This window comes from Saccopteryx leptura, chromosome 1 (genome assembly GCF_036850995.1).
Source record: "Saccopteryx leptura isolate mSacLep1 chromosome 1, mSacLep1_pri_phased_curated, whole genome shotgun sequence".
NCBI lineage: Eukaryota > Metazoa > Chordata > Mammalia > Chiroptera > Emballonuridae > Saccopteryx > Saccopteryx leptura.
The window spans coordinates 300886485-300900283 of record NC_089503.1 but is presented as its reverse complement, the minus strand read 5'-3'; the positions used below and the strand labels follow the sequence as shown (position 1 = coordinate 300900283).

Sequence of the window (13799 nt, the reverse complement as noted above, 5' to 3'; positions counted from 1 at the left end):
TAGGGAGGCATATTAGAAATGCTAGGAAGTATGTAGTTTAAAAAGCCAGAGAAATTGTTTTTATATTGACTCAGTTGTCCTTGTGAGCCACTTATTCAGACAATTATCAACCTGAAGAATGGATCAGCTAAACAATTCCAGTTCCATCACCAACAGTTCATTCCATTATATTCAAGAGCAATAAAAATAGTTGCTAATGGTGAGTGCTTACTAGGTGCCAAGTACTTTGCAAAGTGCTTTACACATTACCATTTCATTTAATTCCCACAATCCTATGAAGCAGATTCTGACATTTCTCAATTTTATAGAAGAATCTGACCCTTAAGAATTGAAGTAAATAGCTCAAGTTCACATGGTTATCACTTATTACAGTAGTCCTTATAGGGAAAAAATGAAAACATAACTATATAATAAAAATGAGTTACAGATTAAAAAAAAATTATACCTAAAATAAAGTGTTGTCAACCATTTTATAGCTTCTTGAGAAAACAAGGAATTGGAGGAAAATGTAAATGTAAATAATAAGAGTATCTGGAGAAAGTAGGGGGGGGCAAAAATCCATGCTTACAAACTTATGAACAAAATATTGCAAAATACAAAGCTGACTCCACTGTTCCTGAAATGATAAAAGGTGGGTAAATAAATCCTGACCTTGAAAATTTAACCAATATAAAAGACTGTAATGTTTTAAGACCATACAAAAGTTGAAGAATATCTTTTTTTTGGTATTTTTTCTGAAGCTAGAAACGGGGAGAGACAGTCAGACAGACTCCCGCATGCGCCCGACCCGGGATCCACCCGGCACACCCACCAGGGGGCGATGCTCTGCCCACCAGGGGGCGATGCTCTGCCCCTCCGGGAGGTCGCTCTGCTGCGACCAGAGCCACTCTAGCGCCTGGGCAGAGGCCAAGGAGCCATCTCCAGCGCCCAGGTCATCTTTGTTCCAATGGAGCCTCAGCTGCAGGAGGGGAAGAGAGAGACAGAGAGGAAGGAGAGGGGGAGGGGTGGAGAAGCAGATGGGCGCTTCTCCTGTGTGCCCTGGCCGGGAATCGAACCCGGGACCTCTGCACGCCAGGTCGACGCTCTACCACTGAGCCAACCGGCCAGGGCCGAGGAATATTTTTTAAAGCACCAAATCTCACAAATTATAAAAAGTCACTTTTAAATATCACATCTTAAATGTTATTAAGCCATACTATCTGATTTCTAAAATAAATCTATTTCTGTAATAACCTAAACACGGGTATAATTTAAAATTCAATTATAAACCTCAATAAAACATCTTTAATTTAAAAAGTAGATGAGTTTTTATTTAATTAACCCTAATAAAAACAAGGCTCCCAGTCAACTGTATATGTAAACAATCAGGATAACAGGAAAACATTAAATACATTGTTCTATTCGTTTGAGTGCAATTGTAAAGTCCACAATTAAGTCTGGTACTATACAGATAAACAGCTAGATTTCATTAAGAATGAAATTTTATCTTGGCACTGGCTAGTTGGCTCAGTTGGTAGAACGTTGGCCTGGTGTGTGGATGTTCCGGGTCCAACTCCTGGTCAAGGAACATAGAAGCGCCCATCTGCTTCTCCACCCCTCCCCCCTTGCTTCTCACCTGTGCTCTCTCTCTCTCTTCTCCTCCCCTCCCACAGCCATGGCTGGATTAGAGCAAGTTGGCCCCAGGCGCTGACGATGGCTCTATGGCCTCTGCCTTGGGCACTAAGAAATGGCTCTGGTTGCAACAGAGCAAGGGCCTCGGATGGGCACAGCATAGTCTTCTAGTGGGCTTGCCAGGTGAATCTAGGTCAGGGTGCACGCAGGAGTCTGTCTCTGCCTCCCCTCCTCTCACCAAATAAAAATAAATAAATAAAAAATTTATATGAAAAGAATAAAATTTTATCAATTACACCAAATTTTACTCTTGATTACTGACCAATGTTTTCAGACCTTTGGAAATAGGTTTTACATGGAATTTGTAATTTTATATTTCCAATTTGTCAAAAAAAAACAAGTTAGTCCTGGCTAGATAGTTCAGTTAGTTCGAGTATCGCCCAGAAGTGCAGAGGTTGCCAGTGTGATCCCTGGTCAGGGCACATACAGTAACAGATTGATGTTCCTGTCTCTTTATCTCTCCCTTATTCTCTTGCTAAATCAACAAATAAAAACTAAAAATAAAATAACAAGTTAGTACAGCTCACATGTAAAAAGGTCCAATAATGCCAACTTATTGACCCTCTACCTCTAAATTGGCTCACAAACTGTTTCCAGACTACTCTAAAACAACATGTATGAGTAGTTCCAATACCCCCCAATTCTTGATGGCTTTTTATATTCTACTATCGAAATTAATTCTTGGGTTTTTATAAGATATGATTAATCTAACCCTAATTTACTAATACACTGTTGTTTCTCCTAATTGCATCAATTCATTAATACAATTAAATACAAAATAATTTGGGGGACATACTGAAAGTAAAAACAGCATGGTCTCTGTGAAGCACAAAACCAGCCAAATGGGAGAGTGGGAGAGATGTATAATTAATTACAATGCAATGTGTTAAGTACTATAGTAAACATAAATGCTATAGCAATAAGCACCAAAACTTTGCCAAAATGGGTCAAGGAAGAGTTTGAAGGAAGTGACATTTATCCTTAAAATTGAGAATTTCAGCCCTGGCCGGTTGGCTCAGTGGTAGAGCGTCGGCCTGGCATGCGGGAGTCTCAGGTTTGATTCCCGGCCAGGGCACACAGGAGAAGCGCCCATCTGCTTCTACACCCCTCCCCCTCTCCTTCCTCTCTGTCTCTCTCTTCCCCTCCTGCAGCCAAGGCTCCATTGGAGCAAAGTTGGCCTGGGCGCTGAGGATGGCTCCATGGCCTCTGCCTCAGGCACTAGAATGGCTCTGGTTGCAACAGAGCAAGGCCCCAGATGGGCAGAGCATCGCCCCCTGGTGGGCGTGCTGGGTGGATCTCGGTCTGACTGCCTCCCCGTTTCCAACTTCAGAAAAATACAAAACAAAAAACAAACAAACAAAAAAACTAATAATTTCTCTCCAACTGTCAGCACTATAGTATCAACATTTCCTCGTCTTCGCATTCTAGCACTGACCAGTGCCAGTCCAAATATAGAGGGCACTTGAGACATACATGGATGGATGGATGCATGCACGCGCATGCATGGACAGACGAATGCATGGATGGATGGATGGACAGGTGGGCAGACAGGTGGGTAGGTAGATGGCTGGGTGGGTGGATGGATGGATGAATATCTAGGAAGGAGATAGTAAGGATAGAGGGATAAAAAGACATCTAAATATACAGAAAGACTAAATAATTTTTAGTTTAAAATGGGGCAAAATTGGAAGCAGTAATTCAGATGAAGCATTCCAAAATCCTCACATATGAAAATGACAATAAGAAAAGATAAATCTAAAAGATATTTAGAAAATAAAATTAACAGGATTTGGCACGACTAAATGGACTAGGTAGTGGCAGGAAAAACATAAGCAGCTATGAATGGTCAGGCTGACTGTGGTGCATTCACTGTGATTAGGAAATGGAGATCGAGGCTAATAAAAGTTTAGCTCAGGGCCCTGGCGGTTGGCTCAGTGGTAGAGCGTCGGCCTGGCGTGCAGGAGTCCCGGGTTCGATTCCCAGCCAGGGCACACAGGAGAAGTGCCCATCTGCTTCTCTACCCCTCCCCCTCTCCTTCCTCTCTGTCTCTCTCTTCCCCTCCTGCAGCCAAGGCTCCATTGGAGCAAAAAGTTGGCCTGGGCGCTGAGGATGGCTCCATGGCCTCTGCCTCAGGCGCTAGAATGGCTCTGGCTGCAACAGAGCAACGCTCCAGATGGGTAGAGCATCGCCCCCTGGTGGGCGTGCCGGGTGGATCCCAGTCGGGACAATGTGGGAGTCTGTCCGACTGCCTCCCCGTTTCCAACTTCAGAAAGAAAAAAAAGTTTAGCTCAGGTAAGGGAGCACTAAGAGGTGATATCTGGGAAGTAGAAAAGAACAAAGCACTAAGTATGGATGAGACTGTCCAAGGAACATGTAAAACAAAAGAGTTGGGTTAACTACAGAACAATCCAGACAATCAATATTGCTGTTATTTCATGTTACATTACCACCACATTAAATTTTATTTTATAACATTTACAATGACTAAACACAATGCCATGGACACGGCAAATACTTTAAAAGTACTGATTATACCCCTAATTAGAAAATCAAATTTATTAAGAAAAATAAAGACATAAAATATCAAGTCTTAAATATAATTCAGCAAAAACACTCAAGAGGCTAAAGTCTGCTTAAGGAATCCAAAATTTACTTCAAAAATCAATGAAAAGTTCGCCTCCTCGTCAAAAATAGCAGTACAAATCTGTTAAAATAGTAAAATCTGAAAATTATGTTACATTTTTTTAAAGTCTATTTTTATAATAACACTTAAATATTAACTAATTTAAAGGACAATGCCTCTAAATTTGAAATGTTTAGAGTCCCAATGTTATTACTGGGTAATTTTTCACAAATATTATCAATTTTTACCAAACTTTATCTATGTTATTTGACATTAATACACACTAATAACAAATATTAACCACCCATTGTAAGAATGGCTGTATCTCATTTACCATTTAAAAAGAACAAAGTGAGTTAGTAACTAACCTAGAATATAGTAAAAGATAAATTATTCTTGGGTCCTTTCCAATTCTTTACAAATATCCATACAAGACTTAAGAGTATTCTTGAAAGTATAAATATTTACACTAACTAACAAGTTACATAAAAGAAAACAAGCCTGTGCTATTCAAAGATTGACAATTTTTTTTTTTTTGTATTTTTCTGAAGTGAGAAGCTGGGAGGCAGAGAGACAGATTCCTGCATATGTCCGATGGAGATCCACCCAGCAAGTACACTAGGGGGCGATGCTCTGCCCATCCAATCTAGGGCGCTGCTCCTTGCAACTGGAGCCATTCTAGCTCCTGAAGTGGAGGCCATGGAACTATCCTCAGTACCTAGGCCAACTTTGTTGCAATGGAGACTTGGCTGCGGGAGGGGAAGAGAGAGAGAAAGGAGAGGGAAGGGTGGAGAAGCAGATGGGCGCTTCTCCTGTGTGCCCTGGCTAGAAATCGAACCCGGGACTTCTACATACCGAGCCGATGCTCTACCACTGAGCCAACCAGCAGGGCCATCAAATCCTTTTAATTAACTTTTTTTTGTTGTTGTTAACAAGCTTGCTTGCTTATGTATTTATTTATTTATTTATTTCAGAGACAGAGAGTCAGAGAGACGGACAGATAGGGACAGACAGACAGGTAGGGAAAAAGATGAGAAGCATCAATTCTTCATTGCAGCTCCTTAATTGTTCAGTGATTGCTTTCTCATATGTGCCTTGATGGGGGGGGCAGGGCAGCTAAAGCAGAGCGAGCGACCCCTTGTTCAAGCCAGCGACCTTGGGCTCAAGCCAGAGACCATAGGGTCATGTCTATGATTCCATGCTCAAGCCAGCGACCTCAGGGTTTCGAGTCTGAGTCCTCTGTGTCCCAGTCAGATGCTCTCTTCATTGCGCTACCACCTGGTAAGGCTTTAATCAACTTTTCTTTAATGTACACACAAAAAAGAAACCAGATCTTTCATTGTTTTTCACTTTAATGGACTGTGAGGTCAAGTCAATAAAATGTTCTGTTCTTTAAATTTGAACAATAAGATACATATCAACAAAACTAATTTGCAATTTTGGATCATAAGGGTTGGTTTGCAATATAAAAAGTTATGCCCTAAAATGTACAACCTGCTTTGATATTTCCATTTTTCAGTGAAAGCTACATATCAATAAAAACACAAAATCAAAATTTACAATTTAATACTTAAGCAATACCAAAACCAATAGGCAATTATACATCTTTAGATCGACATAGAATTTATAATTTATCTACTTTAATGCAAAATTTTCATCCAATTCTGAAGCAACCTACACAGCATGCATCTGGGCTGTCTTCCTTTTTATAGCATATGCTCAAAGAATGTAAACTAATTTTAACACATGAAAAATCAAAATAAGTAAACATATAAGTAAAAATGAAAATAAACATATTTGTATCACAAAACCAGGTGTATTCAGCACCCATATTCATTTTATGCCCAAAGACTAATTGATAAATTCATAATTAAAAATAAATCTACAAATACTTGAAATATCATTTTCACATCTTGGTTTCAATTCATTTTGAATTATAAATATATCCTCCCTTATACATTCTGTATAAATCTATTTTTTAGGAAGTAAAACTGATTCAATGGACTTTAAATCTAATTTTGATGAACTCTACAGCACTCAACACTGAATTTTTAACATCTCATCCCTACGCAGGCACTGTGACATGGTTTGAATGCCTAAACAGAAGTCTTCACCCTGGAGACAATTACTTAACCTAAAGCTCCTGTTTCCTCATTTGAAAAAGAGGCACAATCAATGGAGGACGAAGGACCTAAAGCACAGCTTTAAAAGAATGTATTTTGCTTCTTACTAAGAAATTTAAAGTATTTGGCAGTAATTTAGTACAAACGTTCATGTATGTCCTCGTGCCTCCTGACCATCCAGAGTACCACCGTACATGTACGTCCTTAAACTTTGAGCTGGAGCAGTAAAAGTAAAAGCTGGAGTAGTTCTTCTCGTTTCTATAAACTGGTTATCAAACAAACATGATTTTAAGTTAAATAAAACTGGAACTGGAACTAATTTCATTTTTTGAAGAAAAAAAAAACTCACTCCCAGGGGTCAGCGAGCATGAAAAAAATCCACTGCTCAAAGGGTTAAAAAAAAAGGTGGCACAATATCTATTAGGATGGGCTTATCGTGAGGATTTAACAAAGTAACACTAGGCATAGTAACCCAACAAAAGGTATGAAATAAGGTTCATTACTTTCACATAGCTTATATCAAAATATATGTTTAAAAGAAGACTTAGGAGAGCAAGATAATTTTCACTCATCTCAATATGCCATGGGTCTGTAAACCACCTCAAACACAGTATTTAGTATCATATGTCACTACAGAATATAACATTTATAGTAGCATCCCCCCATTAGACTTATAGGTAGATGTTTATTGATCTTCCAAATTGGCCAACAGAGAAAGAAAAACAGATTAGGAAAGGTAAGCTACACTCAGATATATTCAATACATTTTGCTGGGCCTTGGCAATTCCTCTTTCCAGGTCAATATTTTGCAGATATCAAAGCAATTACTAACTAAAAAGCCTGGGAACAAAATAATAACAAAGAATCCACTCATGACAGAATCCTTGGCTTAATATCACAAACATCTCACAATTCTTTTTTTAAAGTGACCCTAACAGGTCCTCTTCCCACCAGTTCAAAGAAATTACCAACATTATATGTCGAATGCTAGTAAGCTATATCAGGTTCTATTGAAGACTTTTTTTTTAATTTCACAGATGCTATATAAAGCTAATTTTTAAATGCCATAAACCTGTTTTTTATCTTTATTTAAAATGCAAAATGCCATAATCTGTAAAATGCACTTTAAATAACTCTTTCCCATGTGAAAACTTAACACATTCAAAATTCAAAAAACATAAAATTATTCTTCCTTTGAATGTATGAAACGAGGCAATTTTTAAAACAGATAAAACACTCTAAAGAATAGTCTTAAGCTGTATTTAACATGCCTCCTCCCGTTTTTTACAGCAATAAATTCATTAAGTAATTATCCATAGTGAGGAAGTATAAAAGCTATTTAAAGAATGCCATGACATGATGCGATACTTTTTATAAAGACTAGAGAATAGTAATAATGATTCAAAATGTAGCACCTTATAAATATTCAGCACTATTAAGCAATAACACAGAAAATATCAGAAAAAAAATTTTACGTTCACAGATTTTTTTTTTAATATTAAGGGACATGAACATCTTCATTGCAGAATATTTAACGCAGTTGCTATTATGCTGCTATAGCTTCCATTGTTCACAAAATATTTGCAGCTTTTTAGTTATTTATTTCACCAGTAAGGGAAAGGTTAACATCACTGAAAATTAAGAAAAAAACAAAAGCCTTGACATAATAAAGTATTTTATATGCCACCTCTTTCCACTATTAATTGTTGGAATGAGTCAATATCTGAAAAGTAAAGAGATCAGCAAATATATACATTAAAATCTGCTTAGTCAACACAGCTATCTGCTATTGACAAAATAAAATTTAATTTCTCTATTTTTTGTAAAGCCAATGACTTATTAGATTACTGGTATACAAAGTTACCATATGTTGAGTCAATTCTTCCAATTTCATCTCTCCTTACTTGGTATCTCTTTTTCCTACTAGTAACCAGAATACATTTGGCAGGCTACACTATTTCAAATAACTAATGCTAAAAGTTCCTACATCAAACAGGCTTTACTTTTATTTTCTCTCCATGTTTCAATGAGTTGTTTTGGTTTTTTTTGCTGTAAACAAATCAATAATATATTTGTATAGTAATTCTAAAACAGATAAATTTAAAGACTCAGCTATTTTCTTTGAAGTCCAGCATTTAAACTGTTAATGTTTCTGGCCTACAATATAGTTTACCAGATAAAAGAACAGCACTTTTTTATATTCCAATATTCTCTCTCATAACATAAAACAAGAATATTCCTTAAATCTAGCCACAGATTTTTCTTTTGTTCCAATTGTTGTTTATGAAACAATGTTAGAGTTACAGATGGTAGAATTACAAAGACTAAAATGTCTTCATTAACAAAACAACATCCCAACATTTAATAAGCTACCTACCCAGTCTCATAAAAGAACAAAACCAGTGATATTACAACTAGCTAATTTTTTCCCTTAAAATTCGGTTGAACCTTATTTCTAGCTTCAAGGGAAGATTTCCTTCTACTCAAGGCATCAAAGGTCTAAGATCCCATTCATTTTCTTCTGCCCAATGGTTAACCAAATAAGTCTAACATACAGTAATTCAGATTTGTTACTCTGACCTTCTTACACAAGCTTCTCTTAAAGAAACCCTTGAAGAAAGAAAGAAAACAAAGTTTGAGGAAAGAATTGTCTCAAGCATTTCCTGATAAGTGACAGGTCTGGCTGCTAGCTGACCCTAGAAATAGCCAAAACTCCAAGCGAAATTGGCCACTTCTGTATCTAGGAAATGAACTTGCTAACTAAAGAGGTGCTAAGCCAGGACCAACGACGTGTCTTTGGTGGACATATAAAGGACGAGCGCCACAGATTTCAGCTAAATGCTTTTGCCATTTTTGCAGAAGAAAAGCTAATTGTTAATGGCCATGTGACATTACAAGATCCCAGAAAGGAAAGGGTGGGAGGAAGAAAGGAGTTCAAGGCAGTTCAGGGTCAGAACAAGCGCAGGCATCCTGTCATTAGCAAACGTTCCTCGAGCAGAAGGCAAAATACTGCTTACCCGAAAAGGAATGGGTGAAAAGTAGAGGGAGAATGAGGGGAAAACCAAGGCAGAGTCAATGTGGCAGTGAGGGGGTGAAGGGAGGAAGACAATCTGGAGCTCTCCAGCTGAGTTGGGGAGCAAACGCATCAGGCACAAAAACGCCGAGAAAAGCGACTGCGCCGGAGACAATAGTTGGCAGCCCCCCATTTCCCTCTCCTGATCGGTTCCCTGGGTTTCCCACATTCCCTCCAGCCCTGCTCTAGACACCAACACTCAGGGGTGTGCCCACCGGCGGGAGCTTGCCCCGATCTTTGTCTCGCCCCGCGCCCAGCCGCGGGCTGCTCCTCCCCCTCCTCCCCCGCGCTCCCACCCGCGCACACCCCCGGCGTCTCCAAGGAGCTGGAAGCACCGCGGCCGCCGCCTCGTCGCTCACCTCCCGGGGACCCGCGTCCCTTCCTTTGCCTCAGAGCTGGCCGCCCGCGCCCGCAGCTCCACCCTCGCCCAGGGGACCTTTGTGTCTCGGGGGACTTTCAACCTCTTCCCCCTCTTCGGCCTCGCGGGGACACCGGCCTCCCCCGGAGACCAAAACGGCAGCAAGCACCGGAGGCGGAGGCGGCGGCGACAGACACCCCACCCCCCGAAATGCCTCGGCGACCCGGGGTCCTCGCTGGACCCCAGAGGCGACGGGCACCCGCGAGCCCCCTGCGCCGCGCCTCCCTCTCGCAACTTGCCAGCCCGGCCTGAGACTCCTGCGCCCCCGCCAGCCGCCCGCCCCTCAGCCCGGGGTGGGCCGGGCAGCAGGGCGAGCCCCGCGCCGCCGCCAACTCACCAGCAAGTGCGGGGGCCGCGTCCCGCGGCGAGGCGAGGCGAAGCGCGGCGCCCAGGGAAAGCGGCTCCGCCGACGCCCGCGGCGACCGGATGCAGGTCCGGGTCCCAGCGGCTGGACGACCCGCGGCGTCTCCGAGGCGCAGGCCTCCCCGCCGCAGCCGCCTTCCGGCTCTCGCTGAAGTGTCCGGAGCCTCGGGAGGGGCCGCTCGGGTCCCTCACGCGTTGCCAAGTCCCCGGGTCAACATGGCTCCCGGGCCGCCGAGCCGCGCGGGCGGCCCACTAATCCCCTCGGAGGACCCGGGGCGGGAGCGGGGCGGGCAGGTTGGCGCCGACGCCCGGCTGAGACGGGCCGGCCGAACGCGGGCTCCTTCCTCTCCGGGGCCCGACGGTGAGGAGCCGAGGAGACCGCGGGCTGGCGCTTTCGCTCGCTGCGTGAGCGTCGCTTGCTCACTCGGCGGCTGCGGATTGACGCCTCCGCCTGTTTCCCGGAGGAGAGCGAGAGCAAGAGAGAGGGGGGAAAAAAGACTTTTATTGAAACGATCCAACCAGCGGCGGCGGAGAAAAGCGACCGGCCGCGGAGCTTTCCCCACCCCCGCCTGAGCCGCTCGCTGGGGGCAGCGCGACCCCTGCTGGCGGCGGCGGCGGGAGGCGGGGCTGGCGGGCCAGGGGCGGAGCCTGGGGGCGGGGCGGGGTATCCCCGGGAAACCCCCGCCCGGAGACGGGGGCCTCCTCTTCCCAGGCCTGCCTTCTGGAGAGGTGGAGGTGGGTAGGAGGGGTGAGGAGGCCCCACAGGACTAGGAAGCTCAGGCAGTGTCTGTCCGCAGCGACAGAGGCTGGGGAAGAAGTTATCGGAACACTTCAACCCCTTCATCTTCCTCCCGCCCCACCCCCAACAAAACAAAAACTTGATTAAATTATCCTAGTAATTATGTAATTAAGATACCCGTGCCACAGTTCACCACTGACTTTCTAGAGAGTTGCTGTCGAGGACCCACACTTGAGTATATTGATTGCTGCAACTTTTCTCCTTTATTATGTGTGGGTACCAATGCAGCAGTCATTCCCGCACGCAGCATTTATTAATTTAAACTACAAATTTCTTTATAGTTTATTCTTGGCAATATACTAGGTCCTCAAGGACTGAGAGTCCTGCTGGGATGAAAGATATTCAATAAACGATTAAAATAAAAATCTGAGCCTTATGAGAAGGGAAGTACAAGGTGCTATGAGAACAGAGAGGAACTACTGCTGTGGTTGGTTAGGTTTTGTTTTCTTGAAGGAAGAAGTCTGGGGAGAGGTTGCCCCAGTTTCTGTAAATGTTTTTACTTTCTTCTTTTAAAGAGGCTAAAAGCTAGCTCAGCAATGAACAGCAGATTGAAAGTGAAGACAAACCGAAGTAATACTGACCCACTTTTTCCCACTAATTAGGATGAAAACAAAGTAAAAACAAACATAAACGCCTAGGAGGAGATAATGAGAAAACTGAAAAGAAGAGAATGGGGACCGGATGTAGATAACCTAAACAAGAAAAAAAAATTAACCATATAAAGAGCCTGGTGAAATGAGATATAAATATTTTTCCATTTTAATAACAGAAAATAGTCTTAGTAAATTTTAATGCAATTTCCAATCACATTATATTCTAAAGACCTGACCGTTATATTCTTGGGTTCTTAGACGAATCCTTTCCCACTAAAATAATGCCTGCTTCTCCTATTTTGTTGGGCAAAGTTGAATGTATCTACTGTAATATCCAACAGTTATACATTTCAATCAGACTTCTACCATGCCTCTAAAATTACTAAGATCCATAAATTAGCAACATTTATTCTCTACCCATATTTAACAATTGCTTATCATACAAGAATGCAAATGTTAGCACAAGCTTTCCTTTAGAAGAAGTGTGCTCTTTTTAAAAAGCACTGTTAATGATGCTTCTGAAATATGTCTAGGTCAAAGAACTTTACAATATAGCAAGAAGAAGCACCCTATGATATAGCAGGAAGAAACACTAGAGAGAGCAGCTCAGAAGAAGGGACAGCAGTATCATGGCCCACCAGACTTGCTGCTGTTTCAATGGTCGCATGGCCGCTACTACCCTGGCTGTCTACCATGTGCGTTTTTACTCTTGCCAGGTAAAAAGTTTTGGGAAACAGATGAATCCAGCAAAGATGAACCAAAAAGTTTATTCCTGGGTGATGAATGGGAGGATAATGCCTGGGGAACATCAGGAGAACTCACAGGTGGCAGTGGAAGATATATCTCTGGTGCTCCAGGGGCTGAAGCCAAGTATCACAGAGCCTCCAGCCTCTTCAGCCTCAGCAGCATTCTTGTGTCTCTCTCTGTCACCCCATTTGCAGGAGGGAGTGTCTAATGTCACATCCTCTGTCAGAAACAGACTTTTTGAAGATTTTTGAAATAACTGATATCCCAATTTACAAATGTAGGAAATTGCTGGGCATAGAATGGAATTTTCCCAAGACTAGCATGGGTCCAGATTCATTCAGCTGAAGCTAGAGCGTGCCACACCAGCTGAGTGGCGGCTTGTCTTCAATGAAATCCTCCAAGGCACCTAACCAGCTAATGGTGGATGTATTTGGAAATTACATCATTCAGAAGTTCTTTGAATTTGGCAGCCTTGAACAGAAGCCAGCATTGCTGGAACAGAATCGAGGTCATGTCCTGTCATTGGCACTGCAGAATTTATTCCCTCAGATCAGCAGATTGAGATGGTTTGGGAACTAGATGGCCATCTCCTAACGTGTGTGAAAGGCCAGAATGGCAATTACATGGTTCAGAAATTCACTGAATGTGTGCAGTCTCAATCTTTGCAGTTATCATCGATGTATTTAAGGGACGGGTGTTTGTTTTGTCCATGCATCTTTATGGCTGCCGAGTGATTCAGAGGATCCTGGAGCACTGCCTCCCTAATTATGCACTCCCTATTTTAGAGGAACTTCACCAGCAAGCTCACAAAGCAATGTATGCAGGATCGATATGGAAATTATATAATCTAATATGTATTGGAGCATGGTTATCCTGAGGATAAAAGTGTAGCAGAAATTCAAGGCAATGTACTTGTATTGAGTCAGCATAAATTTGCAAGCAATGCTGTGGAGCAGTGTGTACTCACGCCTCCCTTAGAGAGTGTGCTGTGCTTATCAATGAGCTATGCACCATGAACAGCGGTCTGCACAGTGCCTTCTACACTATGATGAAGGACCAGTACAGCAACTACACAGTCCAGAAGATGACCAATGTGGCAGAGCCAACTCAGCAGAAGATAGTCATGTGTATAATCTGGTTCCATATCGCAACTCTTTGAAAGTACCACTACCCATGGCAAGCACATTCTGCCCAATACTACATGGAGAATGGTACTTACATAGGGCTCACCTGTAGCTCCGCTAAATGCTATTATCTGAGGCAATGTCACCCTTTCTCCTCATTTCCACAGTTCTCACTAGCCCTCTGGTGAATCTAACCAGCAACCAAAAATGTTCTAGTGTCGTATCTGTAATAGGTAAATGATTGCACCAAGATTACCATCTCCAA

General features: G+C 42.4%; 1 protein-coding gene and 1 pseudogene across 1 annotated transcript in view; one reads left to right on the top strand and one right to left on the bottom strand.

Annotated features, from left to right (window-relative positions):
- CDK17 (cyclin dependent kinase 17) overlaps positions 1-10820 on the bottom strand; it is a 99808-nt gene extending 88988 nt beyond the window's left edge. The window contains exon 1 of the mRNA XM_066357268.1: positions 10246-10820. The gene's annotated coding sequence lies outside the window, so the exon portion shown is untranslated. The remainder of the gene's footprint in view (positions 1-10245) is intronic.
- Positions 10821-11606: 786 nt separating this feature from the next.
- LOC136388382 (pumilio homolog 1 pseudogene) lies at positions 11607-13569 on the top strand (annotated as a pseudogene).
- The last annotated feature ends 230 nt before the right edge of the window (positions 13570-13799 follow it).